The 15,753-nt window shown below is 39.2% G+C and overlaps 3 long non-coding RNA genes across 3 annotated transcripts in view; 1 reads left to right on the plus strand and 2 right to left on the minus strand.

Moving 5' to 3' along the window:
* Window positions 1-15,753, plus strand: part of LOC144456329 (uncharacterized) — a 37,257-nt gene that overhangs the window by 14,200 nt on the left and 7,304 nt on the right. The gene's annotated exons all lie outside the window — the stretch shown is intronic.
* Window positions 10,745-13,358, minus strand: LOC144456330 (uncharacterized). Its single transcript, XR_013485403.1, has 2 exons — window positions 13,023-13,358; window positions 10,745-11,059 (listed from the first exon to the last, which is right to left on the minus strand). It is a non-coding gene; the product is annotated as an uncharacterized LOC144456330 (long non-coding RNA).
* Window positions 13,385-15,753, minus strand: part of LOC110211506 (uncharacterized) — a 28,280-nt gene continuing 25,911 nt past the window's right edge. Inside the window, exon 3 of the long non-coding RNA XR_002325426.2 lies at window positions 13,385-13,899. This is a non-coding gene — a long non-coding RNA (uncharacterized LOC110211506). The remainder of the gene's footprint in view (window positions 13,900-15,753) is intronic.

A 15,753-nucleotide genomic window follows, 5' to 3' on the forward strand; every position in this document is an offset into this window, starting at 1 on the left:
GGTAGTGAGTATTCAGTGCATCTGTTTGGTGCTTGAGTGTGACCTCTCTGGGTTTCTGGATGAGTCGTCTGGAAGAGTAGTTCCTCAAGATCTTTTATTTATTTTCTGTTTTGTATGAAATGTACCATCTTCTTGTGCCCAGAATTCTTTAAAGGAAACATCACTCCCAAAGCAGCATATTGTCACAAGTGGTCACTGATTCTTCCAAATCATGGGGGCAGATGCTCAAGATTACATGCTGGCAAATGTACTACCCACCACAAACAAAGCTTGAATGCGGCCAAGGCATTTACTTTGTGAATTAAGAGCTCTTGATGATCTGTGAGAAGTTGTGGAGAATCTCTCTGTGTATATTTTTAAGAATTAGGAAGTACAATGTCTTACTGTGTATAATCTGGGGTGTCATCCAAGTATAAGGCAAATTCCTTGAGGACAGGGATTTTTTTTTGTGCCTTTGTAACCCCAGTGCTTTGTGCCTTCATAGAATCACAGACTCCAAGAGTTAGATGGCACTTCAGAGACAATCTAGCGTTTTGTTGTGCTGCTCAGTTGTTTTTCAATAACTTCTCACTCATTGTGATGCCATTTGGAGTTTTCTTAGAAGAGAGATGGGGTGCTTTGCCATTTCATTCTCTAGTTCATTTTACAGATGAGAAAACTGAGGCAAACAGGGGTTAAGTGACTTGCCCAGGGTCACACGGCTAGGAAATGTCTGAGGCCAAATTTGAACACAGAAAGATGAGTCTTCCTGACTCTAGGCTTGGCATTCTATTCACTGCACTACCGAGCTACCAGAAAACACGGTATAGGGCTCTAAGAGAGATGATAAGTGGAATGCCTAAACTAAGATCCCCTAAAGAGAAAAATCAACAAAATCTCAACACATCGAACACAAAAATTACAGCCAATAGCTAAGGTAAATGATATTTGATTTTTAGTTTTAATCTAATCTAACCCATACTTAAATAAGAATTCCCTCTACAATACAGCCAACGAATGGTCATCCAGCTTTTGCTTGGAGGTTTACCATGAGGATCCCAGGGTGCCCCATTCTACTTTCACATAGCTCTGTTGGAAAGTTTTTCCTCACGTCAAACCTACTTTGGCCTATTTGCAACTTTCAGTCATTATTCACAGTTCTGCTCTCTCCAGCCACACAGAAAATGGCTAATCCCTCTTTTACGTGACAGCCCCTTGAACAACTGCAGATAGCTGTTATATGCCCCCCTCCAGTCTTCTTTTCTAAAGGCTAAGCATCTCCAGTTCCTTCTGGTGATCTTTATATGGCACGAACTTTTCATTGTCCTATTTGCCTTCCTCCGGTTGCTTGCTAATATTCTTCCTAAAAGGTGGTGACCAGAACTGAGGACAGTATTCCTATGTGGCAGCTCCCCTGGAAGCCTTGCTCCACTGTCTCCTCTTGGTCTCGTGGTCACTACTTGGTGGCTGCTAGGCATGTAGTTAGCTAGTCCCAGTTGGGCATTGCAGGTATCTGCTGGTGTCAGTCTCACAAGAGCTCCTGGGTCTTTGCTCCTAATTCCATTTTATAAGCTTAGTCTCTTCAGGGTCAACTGTTGGCCATCTTTGTTCTATTTAGTGCAAATGTGTCAAACCGGCAGAGTGTAATAGCTATGAATGTTCTCACTGATGAGTCAGGCAGGTCTCTTCTTTTCAACCCCTGTGTCTAAAACAGAGTTCTATTTGGGTCATACAGTCTTTAGCAGTCTGGGAAGCCCATGGACCCCTTCCCAGAATGATGTTTTCAAATACATAAAACCCTTAAAATTACAAAGGAAATCAACGATATTGAAATGCAGCTATAGAAATAGTAAAACAAAACAAAACACCTCCCCTCCCAAAAAGAATTCACATACCCCTGGTTAAGAATCTCTAGAGGGAGACTGAAGCTCTCTGTTTCCAGATAACTATCCCATTCATAATTAGATATTCCCAAGTTCTTCTCTGGCTTAGCATGTAAATTAATTTGAACCAGAAAAAACAAAGTAAGCTAAAGAAGCAAGGTCAATGCTCCTTGTCCACCTGGTCTCTGTTCTTTCCTCAATGTGCACACATCGTTTCTGTGCTTTATTTTGGCTAGTGGAAAACCTCACACCAATATTGATAAATGCAAAGAAAACCCAGCCAACCAGGTTCACAGTCCCAGAGTAAATAAATGCTCTTCACTGTCCTTCACAACCCATATCTAGTCAATTGCTGGGGTTTGTCAATTCTAACTCTATGGTATGTAGGTCATCAGTTACTTTCTCCCCTACTCACACAACCATCACCCTAGTTCAGGGGCTTATGATCTGTCACCTGGATTATTGATTATTGAAATAGCCTTCTAATTAGTCTTCTATGCTTCTTGCGTTGAAAGTATCAACTGCACAAGGCCAGGATAAGGAGAAGAGGCCGCAAAGCAGTTTCTACTATTTTTTAAAGACCTAAGGATTTTAGTGGACTAAATCCATATGAGTCATCAGAGTATTATGATAGTCAAAAAGTTTATGCAATTCGAGGCTATATTAATAGAAAGTGTCCAAAAGTAGAGATGTGATTATTTCCACTGTACTCTGACTTAGTCAGACACATTGACAATGCAGACATAACTCTACCTCACAGTCATTTATCTCTTCTTTGGAAACAAGATATTAGGTGAAACAGTATCACAAGGGTGAAGTAAGTTATATAAGACCAACGTTCCCTATCAGTGATTGGCTAAAAGATGTGGTAGTGAGGATTTATGACCTTAGAGGTACACCCAGATCTCCCCCTTCATTAAAACAGCAGCAACAAAAAAGCTTTCACTTGCTCCTGCATCCCCCCAACCTAATGATATGTCTCCTCTCTTTCACAGCCAAATTCCTAGAAAATGTTAGCACACTTGCTCCCATTTCCTTACCTCCCACTCATTTCTCAGTACCTTGCACTCTGTCTTCTGATTCCATTTCCTGACTAAAATTGCTCTAGCCAAGGTTATCAATGATCTCTTCATGAAGAGATCCTCCAGTCTTTTCTGAGTCTGTGTCCTTCTTGTCTTCTCTGCAGCATGTGGTACTGTTGACCTCTCTTTTCTCCTGAATGTGATCTCATCCCTGTTCTCTCCGATTCCCCAACTTTTCTGACTACACCTTTTCAGTTTTCTTTGCAGGACCATCATTCATGTCCCACCTCTTCTGCCTGGGTGTGCCCTCTGACTTCTTCTCTTGGTCCTCCTTCTCTTCTTTCATGGCATTCTCTCTTTCTCGATGATCTCATTAGGACTCGTGGATTCAGTTAGCATTTCTATGCAGATGATTCTCAAAACTACTGCACGCATGCAACCCTTCCTTCTCTTGCCAACTGCTATTTTGACATCTCCAGCTTGATATCCCACAGGACATAGCAAACCCAACATATCCAAAACAGAGCTCATTATCTTTCCCTCCAAACCCACCCCTCTTCCTATATTCCCTATTTTTGCTGAAGATCTTTTCAATCAGGTTCAAAGCCTTGGAGTCAACCTTGATTCTGAGCTTTTCTTCCCTCCTTGTATCCAATCTAAGGTCCGACAGCAGAATGCTGTCTGTGTCAGAGGAGAGAAGTGGGCATATCACAAAGGTAAGGTATATAGGACTTGGCAATGGATTGGATATGGGGGGGGTGAAAGAGAGGAGTCGGGCTAACACCTAGGCTGAAAGCCTGGCTAACTGGGACGATGGTGGCACCCTCAATATTAATAGGAAAGCTAGGAAGAGGGAAAACACTGGGGGAAAGGTAATGAGTTCAGTTTTAGACATGCTAAGTTTAAGATGTCTATGGGACATCTGGTTTGAGATGACCAACAGCCAGTTGGACGTTAGGAGAGAGATTAAGGCTGGATAAGATCAAAGAATCATTAGCATAGAGACGCTAATTGAATCCAGGGGAACTGATTAAATTAACAAATCAAATAATATAGAAGAAGAGAAGAGAGCCCAGAATAGATCCCTGGAGAGCACACATGATCAGGAGGCATGACTTGGATGAATCCAGCACAGGAGACTGAGGAGTGGTCAGACAGGTAGAAGGGAAATCAGAAAAGAGAAGTGTCACAGAAACCTAGAAAGAAAAGAGGATCAAGGAGAAGAGGATCATAAAGTTTCAGTTTTCAGAGATGTCAAGAAGGATGAAGATTGAAAAAAAAAACCCCATTGGATTCATCAATTAAAAGATCATTGATAATTTTGGATTGAGCCATTTTGGTCAAATAACGAAGCCAGGCTATTGAGAGTTAAGAAGAGAGTGAGAGGAAAAAAAACGGAAGTATTTATTGTAGATGTCCTTCTCAAGGAATAGTCACAAAAGAAAGGATGGATAGGTTGAGGTTTTCTTGAGAATGGAGGACATAAGGACATGTGTGTAGGCAGTAAGGAAGCAACCATTAGGGAGAAAGTGAAGATAAGTGAGAGAGTGGAGATAATAAGAGGGGCAATACACTAAGGAAGACAAGATGGAACGAGATTGCTTATGCATGTAGAGAGGTTTACTGTAGCAAATAGAAGGATCATCTCTTCATCTGAGAAATGAATGAAGGAGAAGATAGTGGCAGAAAGCATCGGGGAGATGTGAGATGAGGAGGAGGGGGAAGAGGAAGCTCTTAATGAATTGTCTAATTTTTTCAGTGACATATGAGGCAAGGAGAGGGGGAACCATGAAAAACTTAAGGAAGAATTAACAAGTTTGGAAAAAACTATTCTGATGAGTGGGATACTGAGTTAACTAGGAACATGTAACAGGATTGCCTTATTGCAGTGAGGACTCAGAAGTAACATAAATTTGTAATGGACCTAGTCGGCCCAGTTTCACAATCTTTTCTAGATTCATTTAGGTGAATGGGGGCAAAGGCAGTGGATGATGAGATTAAACCAAAGTTAAAGTTTAGCAGGATATGAGCAGCAATGGGATAAGGGAGTAAATGACTTAAGAGAAGAGTACAGTGTAGAGTTGAACTGGTTTACCAGGGGGTCAAAATGGAAGAGAATATAGTTAGTGCAGGAATATGGCCTGGGAAATAACTGACGGGTGAAACGATTAGCAGTCACAATGAGACTAAAGAACAGGGCTTGGGACTGCAAGACAGATGGAGAGGTGGAATGGTAACAGATTATGATCAAATAAGGGAATTTTAAAGTTCATGAACATGGAAGTGGTGCATCTATGGGTGATGGTGAGATCAAGGATATGACTATCTTTATGTGTAGTTGAGATGAAGTGGAGGAAGAGGTTAAATGAAATGTTAGGAACTATGAGGTTAGAGCACTTGAGGGAGTATCAATATGTGTGTTGAAGTCCTCTAATGGGAGAGCAGGAGTTGGGGAGGAGAAAAAGACTGAGTCAGACACTGAACTCATTGAAGAAAGAAGGAGAATGTCCTGGAAGCTGTCAGACAACAGCTACCAGAATTTTGTTTGGGTTGTAGATACAGATTGATTGAATCTCAAAGGACAGGTTACTTAATGATTGTGGTAGAGAGAGAACCTGGAAGTGACAGTAGGGAGCAAGAAATATTCAACTCTTCCACTGCAGTCAGTGAGTCAGGGGGAATAAATGAAAGTGCAGGTAGCACTGGAAAGGAGGGCCACGGAGGCTGTGTTATCAGAAAGAAACCAGGTCTCTGTCTGTGTCTCTTGGTCTTCTGTCTGTTTCTCTGTCTTTTTCTTTGTTTCTTTCTGTCTCACTGTTTCACTTTCTTTCTCCCCACCTGTGCCATCAGAAGGGAGCTAGCTCTCTTTCCCTCCCTTGTTCCCTTCCTCCCTCTTTTCTTCTCTTTCTCTTCCTCCATTCCCTTCTCCCCCCAACCCCCACCTTTCCCCATCATTTCTCTATTGTTTAACACATCAATCTAATTACTCCACTTCCAGCACCCTGCACAGGTCCTTTTCCGATGCCATCTGCTTAGTACTATAATGACCTCATACTCTATTGATGCCAAGCTACCTCCCTTGTTTCTTCAAAGGCTGTCTTATGTCCCTGCCCCCATCATGAAGTCAGCTTCTAGTAAGGGGAAACAGAAGAATGATTTGTTTCTGGTTTTCACATAACTGTCTATAAGCTACCATCATCCACTTAAGCAAGATGGCATTTCCAAAAATGACATAAAAATCTATCTATTCCCAACATATTGAGAGAAAGACAGACACACAGAGACAGAGATGAAGAGGCAGACCAAAAACAAGGGAATTTTCTGCTGCTTCTTGGTCACCCCTCATTGTAAACTCCTTTTCAGGAAGAAACCTGTGTAGTAATATTAACAATAGCTCATATTTCTATAGCTCTTGTTGAACAAAATCCATAATGAAAGGATGGTGGTGGTAGTAGTGCTAAGAATGAAGACATGATGAAAGACACTATAGGGCATATTAATTTAGTGCAGACCACCAAAACTATGAGTTTCAAAGTCAAGCACCCTACTGCACCTGGCTCTTTTCCTATAGAATCTTTGCCAAATCATATTGCTACAACTTCCATATCCAAACTAATGATCATCTTGCCACTTACACAACCTCTACCTGAATTCAAGCTGTCACCACCTCTCACCTGGACTACTTCTCATTGTACTCCCAGCTTCCAGTCTCTCTCCTCTCCAATCCACCCTCCTCATAGCACATCTACCAGAAGCACATCTGACCATGTCACTCATTGGCTTGAGAATCTTCGTTGCCTCTCTATCACCTCTTAGAGAACATACAAGTTCCTCGATTTTTCATGAAATCCTTTCACAGTCTTGTTCTAGTCCACCTTTCCTGGCTTATTTCACATTATTCTCCTTGCCATATTCTGCATACAGACTGGCCAATTGCTATTCCCCAAACTTGGCCTTCTATCTCCCATCCTTATGCCTTGGCATAGGCTGAGCCATATGCCCAAAATACACTCTTTCCTCATCATTGTCTTTTAGAACACCTGAGCTGTATTCAAGGCTTAGCTGAGGTGCTGCCTCCTAAATGAAACCTTTCCTGAGCCTCAGTTGTGAGCATTCTCTCCATCCTCAAAGGATAGTTACTTATCTATATAGATGTTCTATGTCCCTATTAGAAGCTCCTCCTTGAGGTCAGGGACTCTTCTCAGTTTTGCCTCTGTATCACTAGCACCTAACACAATGCCTGAATTGTAAAAAGACTCAGAAAATACTTGGTGGATTAAATTAAATGAGGTGTTCTTTCCTGCCTGAAATGGCTTCCAGTCTTAACAACAGGACAAGAAGAAAAGAGATGGCTACACAATCTCCACGAAGCCTACAGAGAAGTTGCAAAATAATGTCAAGCTCAGTTCATGACCCACTTGGACTGGTCCTGGATCTCATTGTTTGTCCACCTATCAGACTTCCAGGAAACTGTTCAGCAGCAAATGTAGTCCTGCTCAAAGGAAATCTGCAGATCAAAGTGTCTCTCAGATCACCACCTTTGCACATCATCTGACACTCAAAATAGTGATTTCTGCTGTGCTGTCTCAACTGTCTCCCTACTCCAATATCTTCAAACCATTTGGCATGAATCCAAAAGGAACTTGTAGTCTTTAATTTCCTAGTTGTACTCCTTTGGACACTCTCTACCTTATCGATATTCTTATTAAAATATGGCACTTGGGACTGAACACAATAACCAAGATGTTGGCTGACAAGGGCAGTCCTGGAGGGCACTATGCTTGTCATGATGCACCCTAAGAAAAAAGCATGAACCCTCTTGGCTCCCATATCACATTGTTGATTCCCATTGAATGTGCAGTCTACTAAAAACCCTAGGTTTTTTTTTTTCAGACAAATTGCTGTTTCACCATGCCTCCCCTTTCTTGGACTTGTGGAATTGATTTTTTTTTAAGTGAAAATGTTTTATGTGAAAATATGTTTAATATGAATGTATAAGTACAGCCTATATCAGATTGCACACCATCTTGGTGATGAGGGAGGAGAGAGAGGGACAGAAAATTTAAAACTCAAAATCTTATGGAAGTGAATGTTGAAAACTAAAAATAAATTCATTAATTATAAAAAATACATAAATTTTTTAAAAGAAAATGTTTATATATTTTCCAATTACATGTAATAACATTTTTTAACATTTTAAAAATATTTTGAGTTCCAAATTCCCTTCCTCCTTCCTTGACCCTTTCCTTGAAAAGGCAAGCAATTTAATATAGATTACATACATGTGCAGTCACACAAAACATATTTTCATATTATCCAAGTAGCAAAAGGAAACACAGGAAAAAACCCATGGAAAAAAAAAGAAAGTTTAAAAAAAATGCATTGATCTGCATTCAGACTCCATCAGGTCATTCTCTGGAGGTGGCTTTTCATTATAGGTCCTTTAGAACTGCCTTGGCTCATTGTTTTGCTGAGAATAGCTAGGTCTTTCACAGTTGCTTATTGTACAACATTGCTGTTACTGTGTACAATGTTCTCCTGGTTCTTCTCACTTTACTTTGTATCAGTTCATGTAAGTCTTTCCAGGCTTTTCTGAGAGCAGACTGCTCATCATTTCTTAGAACACAAGAGTATTCCATCACAATCATATAGCACAGATTGTTTAACCATTCCCCAGTCAATGGGCATTCCCTCAATTGCCAATTCTTTACCATCACGAAAAGAACTGGTATAGATATTTTCATACATATAGGTTCTTTTCTTTTTAAAAAAATCTTTTTTGGGATATAGACTTAGTAGTGGTGTTGCTAGGCCAAGGGGTATATGCAGTTTTATAGCCCTTTGTGTATCATTCTAAATTGTACTCCAGAATGGTTGAATCAGTTCACAACTCCACCAACAGTGCATTGGTGTTCCAATTTTTCCATATCCCCTCCAAAATTTGTCATTTTCTTTTCTGTCATATTAGCCAGTCTGATTGGTGTGAGATAGTATATCAGAGTTGTTTCAATTTGCACTTCTCTAATCAATAGTGATTTAGAGCATTTTTTATATGACTATTGATCGCTTTGATTTCTTTTTCTGAAAACGGCCTTATCATTTCCTTTGACTATTTATCAATTGGGGAATGACTCATGTTCTTATAAATTTGACTCAGTTCTCTATATATTTGAGAAATGAGGCCTTTATCAGAAAAACTGGAATTGACTTTTTAAACCTGAGTATAAGACTTTATAGTTATATTTATTAAATTTCAGCTTATTTAATCTGGCCCAGTGTTTTGGACCATCCTTGATTTGTACTATTTGCTTTGATAAATATGCCATCTATATCCTAATCCAAGTAATTGATTAAAAATGACAAACTACACAGGTCAAGTATAGGTCTTTACAAATCTTAAAGGCTACTTAAAGTCATCTACTAATAAAAACAGTATCTTTCACATGCATAGTGCTTTAGGGTTTACAAAGTTCTTTCACATAAATTATCACATTTGATTCTAACAACTGTGAGGTAGGTAGGAGAAGCTTTATTACCATCATTTTATAGGTGAGGATACTTAGGTTTAGAGAAATGATTTGCCCATGGTCATACGGCTGGAAAATGATGCAATTAGGACTTGCTTTTTTTCACTAAATCATGTCATGCCTTAACTATATCTCTGGATCCAGGCCTATGTAGCTGTATGACCTTGGGCGGGTCACCTCTCCTCTGTAAGTCTCTAGTTTCTTCATCTGTAAAATGAGGAAGTTGGAAAAAAATGATGTCTAAAATTCCTTTTCAGCTATGTTTTATGATTCCAAGTCTTGTTTTTTTCCCCCCAAGATTTATGACATACATCCTCAGCTCAGATACATAGTCTATGTTGTAATTTTTGAGATGAAGTTGACATGTTGAATTTTGATGAAAAAAAAAAAGAAAAATAATCACTCTTGGTATATTCTTGTTTCTAGTATGGTCTTCATGGAGCCATCATATATGTCAGGGTTGTTTGTCAATCAAAGAAATTTATTTAGAGTTTATTGCTGTTATTTCCTTTCTAATGATTTTCCTGAGCTTAATACATATGTAAATATGTGAAGAATGTGCGATTTCACTAACGTTGAAAATTACTGGTATGGAATCTTTCTCCACACTCCATCTATGACCTATCAGATAAGTCCTAGGGAACTGACTGAGGCATATAGAAGGGCTGATATGACTTGTCCATGTCACATAGGTAGTTAGTATCAGAGGCAGCATCATTTGAACATAGACATTCCTGACTCCAAGCATATGTTGTATGATGTATTGTATCTATATACGTATGCATATGTATATATATATGTGTGTATGTGTGTGTGTATGTTTATTGTATGCTATGTTGTATGAACTGGCAAATATTCTCAAAAATACTCAAATATATCTGTGACATCATAAATATGGTCAAATCCACTGATTTAGATCACAACTCATCCCTACCTTCTCTTTCTGTAGCTCTTGTCTGTGCCTTCTTATAAATTTGCCATCTAGGGACCACCCAATATGCTGAGGGCCTTTCCTTATTTCCCCTGACATTGTGAGAATAGCACTGAATCACACTGGCCATCCATAGTTTATTTAGGGTGCTTGCCATGTGACCAGTCCATATTATTTTTCTATCATGTATTTCTTTGATGATGCCAGTATATTATATATGAAATTGAACCCAATGCAAACATGAACATGACTTTTTTCCTAGCAAAGATGCTCATTTTTTTCACTTTAAACAATACATACGTTCTAGATCAATTACCTATATTAAAAATTTGCAAATTGATTTACATCTTAAAGGTACAAAAGGGACTCGTTCTTTGGAGAAACTCAGCTTGGATCCTTTCATAGAGAGAAGACTGTTTTAGTGATGTTTATTATTTGTATCAATAGATGAGCATTTTAAGCAATGGTAGAAGGAATATACTCTTGCCTTCTTACCCATCCTTTCGGCTTGGGGCAGACACACAATGGTAACTGAGGCAAGTTAGCTTACCTATGACACATGGCCTTAGATTTTACCTTCAGTTTATCTTTGTATCTCTAGCATCTAGTATAATACCTAGCATATAATAGGCAGTAACTAATACATGTTGATTGATTGATTCAATAACCATGCAGCGAAGTCTGTGCATCTTATGGCCATCTTTGTAGTCTGTGAGCCTAGGGGGTCAAAAAACAGATGAAACAGTGTGAGAATATAAAAGTACTGACATTGTGGCTGGACTGCCTTTGTTACATCCATATTTTAAGTTTTCTTAAAACTAAGGCAACTTGTACTGGTTAGGATAATAATAAAAACTGGTATTTGTGTAATACTTTAAGGTTTGCAAAATGCTTTACAAATCTTAACTCATTTGATCCTCACAACAACCCCAAAAGGGATTCTATTATTCTTCCCATTTTACAGATGAGGAAACTGAGGTTAAGTGACTTGCCCAGGGTCACACAGCTAGAAAGTATCCAAGTCCAGGTTTGACCTCAGGTCTTCCTGACCTGCACTTAGCTATCAGATTATCTAACTGCCTAAACTTAGAGATTATGTTATCCAATCCTGTCATTTTATAGATGGGAAAGCAGAGGCCAAAATGGATGAAGTGAGTCTCTCAGGGTCACACAGATGTTAAGTAGCAGAACCAGGATTTAAACCCAATTCCTCTGACTCCCTAGCTGAGGCTGTTTCCACCACACTGTTGGCCTCATTCTTCATCTCTGCAGAGTCAAGACTAGTCTCCATGGCCCTTCACCTCTAAACTGATCCCCACCTCCAATATCCCATCAGTGAAAAATATCCTTCATCCTCAGAAGGGCTTTTGATCACTACAAACCAGGGCCAAATTCAGAGCAGTGACTAAGAGGTGAAAGGCTCTCTAGTCCATTACCTATCCCATTACCTATCTTCTGAGCCATCTTGACCCTCTGTTCTAAGGGGTATTTTATGACCCAGACATCTCTAATTTTATGTCCCTGGTGAAATTTATGACAGAATAAAGAGAATTGGAAAATGAAGCCGACCAAGATGGAACCCTAAATCTCCCTTCCATCATTCAGACCTCTATTAGCCCCAGTTCCATTTAATACCTCTTTTAAAAAGAAAAAATAGATTTAAAGAAAAAGCAAATGTGACAGGAAAATCTTCATGGCAGTATAGGCCAGTGAGAAAAGCGGTGTTTCTCTCCACTCTCAGAGCTGTAGCCCCCTCTAGTGGGGTGAATAGAAATTTCTTTCAAACAATGCTCTTCACCTAATTATTTCCATCCCTTTTACACAAAAAGACAACTTGTACCCTCTTTTGTGTTTGTATTAGCAAAGAGTGGGTTCTACAATTTCTTTGAAATCAAATATGTTGGAGTGGATTTTGTTCCATATTGTGTAGCTTAAATGAGAACAGGTTCTTAAAACAAGAAACAGTTCTGCGTGGCTAAAATCTCCAATTCCCCTTTGTTACCAGACAATAATGCTTTCTACAGATTAACCCATATCCTGTTTGTACTAGAGAGCACCGGCTTCATTGAGTTATTGAGTATTGCTTGCAGATAAAGGCCACCTTTACTTCGCTCCTTAAAAATGACATGTTTTAGCGATCAAAAGCCCTATCAGGAGAAAAAGCACTGGCTTCAGTGCTAGATTTTAAACCAAGGTTTAAAATGCTATCCCTGATACTCCTCGTAATGTGTCCTTGGGCAAACAATTTACCTCTCTAAGCATCACTTTCCTCATTGTGTAAAAATGAGAGGCCAGGGCTAAATGTTGTTTAAGGTCCCTACCAGTCTTAAATCCTATGTTAGGCTAGATCCAACCATCACTAACTAGCTGAGTGACCTACAGCATATTGTTCAGCAATCGGGGCCTCAGTTTCCTCTTCTGTAAAATAAGTGGTTTGGACTAGATGATCTTTAAGATATCTTCCATTTCTAAATCTTTTGATCCCTTTATATGGCAAGAAATCTCCATTTAAAAAGGATCCTGTCACTAATTAGCTAAGTGGCTTTGAACAAATCATTTAACTTCTCTCTTTTTACTAATAACTCATAGTGGTTAGCCATTTTTTTTTTCTATAAAAGGCATTCTTCTTCTTATGATCATATTAACTCTTGTATTTCCTTCCCTTTATAATAAACTCCACCTTCCAATGTTTTGGAGGAAATGTCATTTTTTTCTTTTCTTTTCTTTCTTTTTTTTTTTCTTTTCTGGAAGGTTGTCAGCAGGAGCAGTCCTGGATCTAAAAAAGGTTTAACGAGAGTAAGTTTAAATACCATCAGAGGAGGTACCAACCATGCTCAATTAAATTTTGTTGAAAATTCAACAGTTTAGTTCAATTCAATCCATATATCAATTCAGCTCAGTTCAATTCAATCTTTATATCCAGTCTTAATCTCCATTTTGTTATTACCTAATTTATTGCCATTTGGACATCTCTAACTATATGCCCTGCAGGCCCGTCAAACTCAACATCTGGCTTCCCCCCCCCCCAAAGCAATTCCCCTCCTCTCGAACCTACTACACTTCAAAACTTCTCTATTTCAGTTTGTTACCACTAAACTCTCAGTTGCCCAAATTCACAATCTTAGAGTGATCCTTGACTCATTCTCTTGCTCACTCCCCAATATAATCAATTACCAGGTCTTCATCTATTGCCTTCTCTTCATTCACATAACTACCACTTCAGTTCAGGCTTTCTTCATCTCTTGCTTCCCAACAGGTGCCCCTTCTTCTGTTTTGTCACCTTTCCTATTCATCCTCTACGCAGCAAACTGATGCTCCTAAAACAGAGATCTGACCATTTCACTCCCCAACTCAAAAATCTTCATTGGTTTCCTGTTGCTTTGGGAATAAAATAAAATGTACTTAGTCTGGCATTTAAAGCATTCTAGTCTGGTTCCCACTTACCTTTCCAGTGTAATGTTATATTCTTCTTCATGTATTCTCCATTATTGTCCAGGTGGCCTTCTACATGTTCCGTTTAGATAGGGGTGTGTTAATAAAAGTGTAACAACAGGACTCTCCAGGAGAAAAAAAAAGTATGTATATACAATATCAAGTTTGATCTTCATTATCAACATGTTCTTAAGTCTAAACAATCAACAAAACAATAAAAAGCAAGCCCTGATGTATAGCAATTGCTTATTTCTGAGCTGTAAATGCTCTCCCTGAAAATATAACAATGGACTCTCTGAAGCCAGTTAGAACTGCCTCCAGCACACCAATTTCTCTGCCTTTACCCAATCTTTTATCCTTTATCCAGTCTTAATCTTCAGTCTGGTACCACCTAATTTATTGCCATTTGGACATCTCTAACTGTATGCCCAGCAGGCACCTCAAACTCAACATCTCCTCCACTGCCCAAATCATGCCCTTTTCCCTCCCCTCCAATGTCTAGACTATGATTCTTTCTCACCTGCCTTACAGAATCCCTAGCTTTCTCTAAGGCCCAGTTTATATGACATCTTCAATATGAGACTTTTCTGGGTCTTACCAGTTGGTTGTTAATGCTCCCTCCCACTTGAAATTATTCTGCATTACTTTGTTAATACTTTGTATTTACTGATCTGTGAAAATGCTGTATCCCATAGTAGAATGTAAACTTCATGAGGGCAGGGACTGTTTAATTTTTGTCTTTGTAGACCCAGTTCTCAGAGCAGTTAACATGCAGTAGTAACATTTAATAAATGTTTATTAACTCAAAGTTCCCAAACTGAATTTCATTGAAAGATATGAATAGAGATTCCATGAGAAAGTTTTGATCATAGCAATTTTTTTCTGCTAAAATATTCAAGATGATATTATGTAGTTGTCAGAAGTACTTATCAGATGTGGCAATTTTCTGTTACATAAATAGGCTTAATGTTTCTCTATTTTGCTCCAAGATATTCCCTAGCCCCCTTTATCTCAGGGTTATTCTATAACTTCTCTTCTCCTCAAAGCAATATTTATGGGTTTAGCTGGTTTCATTTCAAGCCCCCAAATGTTCTGTGGCCAAATTAGTTTTAAAAAAACTTTTCTCTGGGCTTCAGCCAGCAGGGCCAGTGTTCAGTACTGCTGGAATGATCACCCAGCATCATTCTTCCCCTCCTCCTTCTCACCTCATTTTAGCTATTAAAAAATATGTGCAGGGGAAAGAAGGAAATTCTTTGAGTAAATATGGTCAAAGTGATGAGGCTTTCCTTTGTTTGTTTTTTCCCCAGAGACAAGTAAGAACAGGTGGGATAGATGGTCCTTAAGGGCCTTTCCCACCAGAGTAGTCCTGGGATAAAAAAAAAAAACCAAACTAAGAAGTTCCACTACTCTGTAGAAACATACATAGGTCATATCCACACACAGACTATGGAACGGGATGCAGCTGAAGGATTTGGCTCTCTGCCAACAATCCTTTCTTCTCACAGAGTAATGTAGAAAAATAAAAGTCCTGAAACATGTAGAAATAATAATGCCTTTCCTTTCATTTTTCTTTCTCCCACCCAGACGGGTGGTCATTTTGCTAGCTGAGTAAAGTGTGGGTTTCTGTTTTGTTAGTCTGCAGCCTGAGGAAATCTCCTAGTGGTAATTTGGAGTTCCCTCAGCCTCACATTCAGCACCAGGCTGCCCCTCCAAAGCTGGGTTATCATAAACCCCAATCCAATGTGGAGGAAAATACATTATCCTTTATCTATTTTTTAAAAGTTTCAGCCAACTTTATAATATGGCGGTATCAGCCCCATGTCCACAAATGGCACACCACTCAGTTAACAAGTAAGTGCTTACTATGTGTCAGGCACTACGGTATATGCTGGAGAGAGAGAGAGAGAGAGAGAGAGAGAGAGAGAGAGAGAGAGAGAGAGAGAGAGAGAGAGAGAGAGAGAGAGAGAGAGAGAGTGTCA

This window comes from Phascolarctos cinereus, unplaced genomic scaffold (genome assembly GCF_003287225.1).
Source record: "Phascolarctos cinereus isolate Bilbo 61053 unplaced genomic scaffold, phaCin_HiC Scaffold_3;HRSCAF=262, whole genome shotgun sequence".
NCBI lineage: Eukaryota > Metazoa > Chordata > Mammalia > Diprotodontia > Phascolarctidae > Phascolarctos > Phascolarctos cinereus.